We start from the raw sequence: 8,942 nt of genomic DNA, 5'->3' as shown, positions 1-8,942 counted from the left end.
CATATCTGATGTTTTTGAATTGCACACCCAAAGAAGATAACTCAATAAAAAACACCAGACGGAAAGATTAATCTTAGTATCAGACCTATTTGGCACATCCTCAATTTTTAGAAGAAAATCAGTACAAGAGAAACTAATATAATTTTCAAAGAATTCATACAAGCCACTCTTAGGACAAGGAGTTTCTAAATGCACAAATGAGGGGCATCTGCTCATTGTACTAGTTATATGCACTTTTCCTCATTGAGTAGCTGATGCTTTCAGGTTTATTTGTGGAACTTTTGTTTGCTTGTAAGAAAGCATAGACATAGGGCCTGATCTTGTTGGTTTCTGTTCCGGAGAATTTTTCCAACACCCCCTTTTCTGGTAAAATTCTAGGACTGGCTCTGTTTGGACTTCGTAAGCCTTTAGTCTCTCAACAGTTCACTCTGGCTTATCATCCTCACACTAAATGAGAGGCTCTCCACTCCAGTCATCAATGCTCACAGTCTTGGGAGGGTTGAAATCGATGTTGTAGACTCAGCCTCTGGCTAGATGAATCCAGCAAGCAGTGAGACATTGCTTAATGACCTCAAAGGCCACGTTCAGATGTACTGCTGTGTCTACTTGGTAAGCTCCATCCAGGGCTTCTGTCTGTGGAAGTGTCCTTGGAAAACCATACAATTGCCAGCTAAATTGGGTGAGGTTTTTTAGCTCATGAAGGTCCGGCCAAGGCATGACATCATCTGGCATGAGCTTCCCTTGGTCAATGAAAGTGTTGGCTAACACACCACCTTCTGTGCCCCAAAGCATGTTGTCTTGGAGCAGGTCCCCGCTGGAGAAATAATTCAGCACCAAGTGTTTTGTGGTGCGCAACAGCACGGTGCTGTTGCTGGATCCAGGTGCTGTCATGATCACTGCGCATATCAACCTCCACCATCAAGGCCCCAGGGAGAGGTTCCAGGCCTGGCTCTCCCTGCTCCGCAGTGGGGAAGGCTGCTGAACGTTTAATCTCATCCCAAAACACCCTCCAATTTGAAACATAAAATTATTTATCCCACCATGCATAAATTTAGTGAGATCCAAATTATAACTGCAAGTGGAGCCCCAGAATTAAGGCCATGAAGTTTTGCCAATTTTGCATTTCAGCAGCTGTTAAAATTAATTCAGTACCTATGCTATAGATGCACAAATGCCAGTTAGTGCCCCTTTACCTTTTTCTTGTATGAATTCATTTAGTAAATGTTGTTTTTACAACTGGGTCAGATTCTGGACTTTTGTTTCTTTTTCTCCTTTCTATATCCACCTTTTCCCTTCTTTTTCTCCTCCTCCTTTGTCTCCTCCTCCTTCTTCTTCCTCCCCTCTTCTCTTTTTTTAAAGTTTTTTTGTTTTAATTCCAGTATAGTTAACACGATATTAGTTTCAGGTGTAAAATACAGTGGTTGAACAATTCCATACAACACCTGGTGCTCATCACAAGAGCACTCCTTAATCCTCATTTCTCTCCCTCTCTTCCTCACTCCCTCCACTCCTCCCCCCACTCGCTCTCTTTTTCTCTCTCCATATATTTGGAGACATTATCCCTACCCTATTTACTTATAAACTTATTTCTGCAGAGAGCCTCAAATTGGTATCATGACGGTTAGGGGCCTCCCACATCACAATAGTTTTGTTTTTGTTTTTGTTTTTGTTTTTGTTTTGTTTTTTAGGGTTTAAGGACCATGGGCTTAAGTTGAATTTGAATTAATCTCTTGGTATGCTACAAGAGTGTCATTGTCATTTTGTCCACGTTTATCCTCAGGATGAGGATCTTTTTTGGTAACAGGCATAGGCAGCAGCAGGAACTAAAGTATCCTGTTAGTCCTAGTGAGCCATTTGCATTTAGGGTTGTGGGCCTCAATAATTCAAATCTTCAAATAGCAACTGATCCTCAAATAGTGACTGTTCTTCCTCCACACAAGTGACCACCTGACCCATTCATATATTGCATATATTTCACAGGGTATAGCTTTTCCCATGAATGCTCTATAGAAAGGGGGACCAATGCCTGGTTGAGATACACAACTGATTGATCACAAGATAAAAGTTATACCCCTGAGCCTAGTGTCAGTAACAGCTAATTCTGAATTTGAAACAAATCATTCATTATAAGACACATAGATGGGTCTGGGCGACAAATATCCCAGGGATACTTTAAAGAGAACATCAATCCCTTATTCCAGTCCACAAATCCCAATTATTTATCAAAACTTCCAGCTTAGAAACTTGGTAGAACACAACATATGCAACACAAAGGAGGACAGCTCAAAAGGCAAGCCAGCCAGTAAGTAACAGCTCAAATTACATACTTTCCATCAGATAGCAGAGCAAGTTATCAAGCCAAAGCAAGAGAAAAAAAAAGACCCCCAATGGTGGTGGTCATCATCTAGACTACACTACTCACATTGCCAATAGTTGTGCCCACTCTGAAGGCACAGGATAGACCCCTCACCCCAAATAAGGTTCAGATGATGCCACATATGCACCAAGAGCATATTCAAAGGTTTAACATTCACATAATGAGGATTTTGAGGGAGAGCAGGGTAGGCTTCCCAAACAGATCTGAAAATGCCATGACAGAGCAAGAAAAGGAAACTGGCTTGGAGTTTTTATTGTGATTAGGGGGTGGGGCCACGGCAAGTGTCCCTATGCATAATTAGGGTCTTGCATGATTTGAAACCCTCATTATCACCAATGAAGGGTGCACTTCGGCTTTTTATCAGCTTGCCCAAATGTGGGTAGATGATCAAGAGGGAGAGGTGAGGCTTAAAAGCTGTCAGAAGTGTACAATAATATAAAAATGGAGTCAGACAATTGCACCACCCAGATAAGTCAATTAATTGTAACATTAGGGGATTGTACCAAATCTGTTCTGTTTGACTTAGGCAACATTGGATAAGATTGACAACTGTAACTCCTAGTAGAATGATGGGAACCATCTGGAGGAGAGACCTTAGTCAGTTGCAGTCAAACCAGTTAAATATGTAAGCAGAGAAGAGAGTCCAGCAATAACAACATAAAGCTAAAGAGAATCATATCAGTGTCTAGAATGTTAATCTTTGTTCTTTCTGGAGTCATTGGATGTTGGGAGGTTTCTGAGAGTTCTTAAACTAAGATTTGTTTTTGGTCAGCAATTGAGTTATGGGTAATAGTGGCACTCAGTGTTAAATTGACCAGATGTACTATGGATAAGAACTGAGGGAGGGAGACAGAAATTAATATTCTCCACCCTTTTCCACCCAAGGTCAAAGATTTTCTTTTCCCACCAGCCAGGGCTGTTATTCTCTTTCCACAGCCACATGATTGGTATGACTGGTTCCTACAGCAGTTACTTCACCATTTTTTCCAAACCTCCCAATGTGTTACTCAAACATATCCATTGTTTTGTATCTATGTGGCTCAGAAATTTATCTGTATTTCTTGTACCATTTGAGATGCTCTCCCACCCTCTGACACGTGGGCTATGCCCAGACCACCTTAGAAATTATTACCTCATATTAATAACGATCATCAATATCCACAATTGCCCAAATTCAGTGAGCATAGCCAGACAACTGAAGAAGCATCAGATTAGTCTCCCATCCCCACGATCTTGCTTCTTCCAAGTTCTAGTAGCCTGATTTCCCAGGAGTATGTGTGGAAGCAACAAACAATAGAGTGAGAAGAGTGAATTAAGTGGTTTGGATTTTCTTACAGCCCATCTTGGCTTCCTCCCCCACTCCCCAACCTCATAATTAGGCATTTTATTTAGATGGAAGGTAACCTTCTGAGGAATTACCACACTTAGAGCCCAAACTGCCTATTACAAGTGTGTGTTCCACTGGGAGCTTAGCCTTGGTTATTCAGTTATCTTTTTCATTTTCTCCTTTAAGAGTTTATTTTATCTTTCAATCCATCTACTGCCTGGGAATGATATAGGGCATAAAATGTCCATATAATGCCTATATAACTTCCCACTATTTGTTATTTTTTGCTATAAAGACAGTACCAATGTCTAATCACATGTTTAGAGAATCAAAATATGCAACATAACCCACCTAAGAGGCATTAAATAGTATGGTCTCCATTTGCTAAGTGGACAGGGATGGCAATGCCATACCCTGAAAAGGTGTCTATGAAGCCAATGCCATATGGCACTCTCAAGAGGAGAGTAGGGGGCTATTATAGTCTATTTGTCAGGACCAGCTAGATCTAGTACCTCTGGATATGTGCCCCAAAGCTCCCTTTGCCACTTGAATGTGTAGCTAGCAGTCTGGGCACATTTGCCAGGCTTCTTGGCCTCATGTACTAGGTCTTGCTTTTTATGTTGAGCCCTGGAATTAGTAGGTCTAGCTTTTGAAGTTCAACCCTGGATTATAGATGAATTACCATACACCGTGCAATGCTATATTCAGATGGATGCTGTATCCAGGTATCCTTTTCTGGATGCTGCAGATTTGATCAGTATGATGGTTACTTTTACGTTATCAACTTGACTGGATCACAGGATGTCCAGATATTTGACTAAATATTATTTCTTGTGTGTTTGTGGTGATATTTCTGAATAAGATTAACAATTGAATTGGTAGACTGAGTAAAGCAGATTGCTCTTCCCAGTGTGGGTGGGCATCATCCAATCTGTTGAGGGCCTGAATAGGACAAAAAAGCAGAAGGGAGAAGTTGTCCCCTTTCTGTCATACTGTTTGAGCTGGCACACCAGTCTTCTGCCCTGAGACTGAGACTCATACCATCAGGTCCTCCTGGTTCTCAGGCCTTCAGAGCTTTCCTGGGTCTCTGGCTTCCAGGTGTCAGACTCTGGGACTTCTTAGCCTCCATAATCACTTGAGCCAATTCTTCATAATAAATAAATGAATACATTAATTAGCATCCAATTGGTTTTGTTTTCTGGAGAGAACCCTGATTAATACAGATTTTGGTACTGACAGTGGTTCTAGAGGAATAGATGTTAAGAATAAGTTTTCTGAACTGTTTCAGGGTTACTGGAATTGACTCTTCATACTTACTAGATTTAAAGATGCTCATGACTATTTCTAGTAGTAAAGAGAGCAATGATAGAACATGGCAGGATATGGCAATACAGATATGCAAAATATCTGTATTGTATATTCCTAATCAATCACTTGATTGATAAGAAGCAAGGAGCTGGGTGACTGCATATATGATGGTTTTGGATATTTTGGGGAAATTGGTAAATATAATGATATTGGCTCATTAGGAGGTTTCTCCTAATGTCACTGGACAAAGTAGTGGGAAAAAAAGGGTGGGCTCAGGGATTTGAATATCCAGCTCAAGCACCACATAAATTATCTGAAAGCTTCTATGTGTGCCCTGAAGAAGACCCTTCTCTCCTTCAGCTTCAGGGCTGAGATTGCTAAAAATAAAACACAGAATTTCATCCAGCAATTACCAGAATTACAACACAAGTTGAACTCCCAGCCTCACAGGGTATCTACTGTTAAAGTCAGGGCATTGATTAGGAAAGAATGGGATATTATAAGTTGGGATGGGAACATATGGGAAGACCTTGATGAAGTTCAGGACATGAAGCCTCTAAATTCTACTGAGTCTGCTTTGCCAGTGAAAATGACCTCCCCACCCCCAGTAATAGCAGGTTTCCCACTCCCAGAGTTAGCAGCCCTTCCACCCCCATCTGAGATTAGTCCTGCATCACCTGAGGAAACTGTAATGTCTTCACCCAGGCAGTGAGTCATGCAAAACAATGCTGATTCTCCTCAAGACTCACTCCCACCACCCATTTGCCTCTAGACCTGTAACTAGATTCACGTCTCAGCAGATCCCTAAAGGTAAGGTACAAAGCATGACCCATGAAGAGATGTGCTACACTCCAAAAGAACTGAACTGCAACTCGAGGTACCACCAGGTTAAACTTACAATGATCCACTGTTATTCTCCAAAATCCATCTGTCTTCCACATAGGCCAAACAGTCAAGTTGATATGTGTGTGTGTGTGTGTGTGTGTGTGTGTGTGTGTGTGTGTGTGCGTGTGTGCAGGTCACCAACAGGGGTTGTGGGTCTTGTGCACTTTGCTGCCTTACAATGTTATCTCTACAGAGGCTGAGACTTAATCATCTAGTAGTCATCCTCCTCACAGGTACAACACTGCCAGCTTTTTATAGCTTTTGCCCATAAGTCAGGGAACACACAACAAGGTGCATTCTCAGGGGGTGTTTTCCAGGGCAAACACCGTGGAAATACACTTTGAACAGAGTTCCCTTTTTCATGTATCACTGTAGTACAGTTTTCTTTGGAGCTGCACAGAAGCAGGGGCCTAGTACACCTCAATTGGCCTTGAATTCAGCTGATCTATCTGTGAACCAGGCCCAGGCATCCTCAGGAACCTCAAGGGTACTAAAGCCCCCAAGAGGCCCAAGGTGCTGGAACAGGTCCCATATATGAGACAGCCTGGAGGGTGACAAGACACTTTTTTATGTACTGTGAGATGAGATGCCATAATATCTATCTTACTTTTTCCCTGAATATACCACTTCCAGTTAATAATGGATGCTTTTGTATAATATCTATTTTGTTGGTGTTCTCATTTCTGACCCATTCCATGGTGGGAATATCAGGATGTAACAACATTTCTGTTGCTTTGTTAGTCTCTCAGAGTCCACCAACACCCAATAACAAGCCACTAATAGTCTCTCAAATGTGATCACCTACTGCCCGGTGTTGTTTGGGGGGGGGGTGTCCAAAACCCCAGGGAGCACCATTGTCTAGTAGTCAGATCTTTTTGTCACAAACTCCAGTCTGCATAATTGTCAATTACTGACACTTGTAGCTGAAAGGGCTCCTTTACTGCTGAGTGGCCCAAGTGCAAGTCTCCACAGCTTGCTAGATAGTTTCTAGGGCCTGTTGCTGGTCAGGACCACATTAAAAGATGGCTACTTTTTCCTCATATGAAGTATGATGAACTTCAAATACTGAACAAGTCTATCAGATATTGTGTCCCCCTTTTTGTTTGCTGGAGTTTTTAAGGTAATCAGGTTTTATTTATCAGGTTTAGGAATTGTTCTCTGCATTGTTTATAAAAGTTCAAAGTGAAATGTCAAATACCATTGGCTTTTTTCACCAGACACACAGAAATTAATTATCATATAGTTTCTTTGAGAATCTCTGCCTCAACTAGTTCTTGATTACCACCCTGGTATCTTTATTGCTTTACAGTAACTACATGACTAGAATCAGGAAGCCAGGAACACTCCTGGTTTTCCATTCACATCACTACCACTATTCTAATTGTGGTATTTCTCAAAAGGGGGACACCCTTAAAATCAAGAAAAGTATGTTACAACCACTTTAGTGGGTATTGGCTCCAAAAGGCCCATATATAAGGTTTTATAAGTCCATTGTCCAGTCTGAGATTTATTTCCAAATGTAATTAATTTGAGGCTGTGTAATTTTCCTGTTGTGCTGTAACAAATTTTCACAAACTCAGTGGCTCAAAACAACACAATTTTATTCTTTTACAGTTCTGGAGGTCAGAATTCTAAAATTAAAGTGTTAGCAGGGCTAACTTTAAGTTTCCTTTTGGAAACTTCAGAGGAAAATCCATTACCTTGCCTTTTCCATATTCTGGAGGCTATCTGAACTCATTGACTTGTGGCCCCTTCTTCTATCTTCAATACCAGCAGCATAGAGTCTTTTCTCCTCTGACCTTCTGCCTTCCTCTTATAAGGACTATAATGATTCTTATGATCACATTGGGCCCACCTGGATAATCCAGCATAAACTCCCCATCTCAAGATTATTAATTTAATCACACTTGCTTAGTTACCTTTGCCATGAAACATATTCACAGGTGCTGGGGATTAGGATGTGAACACTTTGGGGGCAGGCATCATTTAGCATACCTTACTGGCCATGCTTATGCGTGCTGCCCAGCACCATAGTCTTTGTGTTCCAGTGTCCAAAAGGGTTGACAAGGTTTGGCAACCTTTATTTCCACCATGTTCCCAACACGCTGACCAGTACACAGGTCCTTCAGACCCTCTTAGGGAAGGAAGGACCCTGACCTTTGTTCTAATCTTATTTGTCTTGAAAGTGGTAAGGTCTGGATAAAGAGGTGGTGTTGGATCAACAGTAACTTGAACAGCATAAACTTCAGCAAGGTCCTCTTGGTCCTCTTCCTGTTTGTCCACAGTAAATGCTGAAGCTGGCAAAGGATCATTCCCTACTACAGCCAGGATATTTAAGTTTTGTAGTTCTCTTAGGTTCTGATAGCGAGAGAGTTTCATGGGTGCAATGAACTGAATGTTTATGTGCTCCCAACACTCATATGTTTAAAACCTAATCCCCAATATGATGGCATTTGGAAGTACAGGCTTCAGGATGTGATTAGCTTATGAGAACGGAGCCTTCATGAATGTGACTAGTGTGTTTATAAGAGAGACCCTAGAGAGTTCCCTTGACCCTTCTGTCATGTGAGGCCACAGCAAGAATATGGCAGTCTATAAACCAAGAAAGAGGCTCTCACACCAAATACCAAATATGCTTGCACCTTGACCTTGGACTTCCCAGGCCCTAGAACTGTGAGAAATAAATGTCTGTTGTTTAAGCCACTTAGTCTATAGTGCTTTATTATAGCAGCATGAATAGACTAATACAATGGGCAAATTATCACTTTCTTCCCTGGAGCTCCTCTGGCATAATAGCCTGGTCCACATGGTCCTGTGGTCTAGAACTTCAATTATTGTGGGGTTTTTTTTGTCTTCATTATCCTAAAAGACATTTTTTTAGTCTTGTGTCCAGGATTCCATTCTGATAGTTTGTTGAACAGAATCTGGAGGCAATCTCCAGGGCACAAGGGAAGATTTTATTGTTCCTGGTAGCCTAGTACTACCAACTGAACTAATCAGTCAATCTGACTCTGGATGAATGTCTCATCTGAACACTCATGTTCT

General features: G+C 41.4%; 1 pseudogene; it reads right to left on the bottom strand.

Moving 5' to 3' along the window:
* Window positions 1-220: 220 nt before the first annotated feature.
* LOC124509255 (GTP:AMP phosphotransferase AK3, mitochondrial-like) lies at window positions 221-8,276 on the bottom strand (annotated as a pseudogene).
* Between the last annotated feature and the right edge of the window lie 666 nt (window positions 8,277-8,942).

This window comes from Lynx rufus, unplaced genomic scaffold (genome assembly GCF_022079265.1).
Source record: "Lynx rufus isolate CCGP_SWC_20201006 ecotype Redwood Valley unplaced genomic scaffold, mLynRuf1.p SCAF_14, whole genome shotgun sequence".
In the NCBI taxonomy this organism is placed as follows: Eukaryota; Metazoa; Chordata; class Mammalia; order Carnivora; family Felidae; genus Lynx; species Lynx rufus.
The sequence above is the reverse complement of the archived record's forward strand: the minus strand, read 5'-3'. Positions and strand labels throughout refer to the sequence as shown.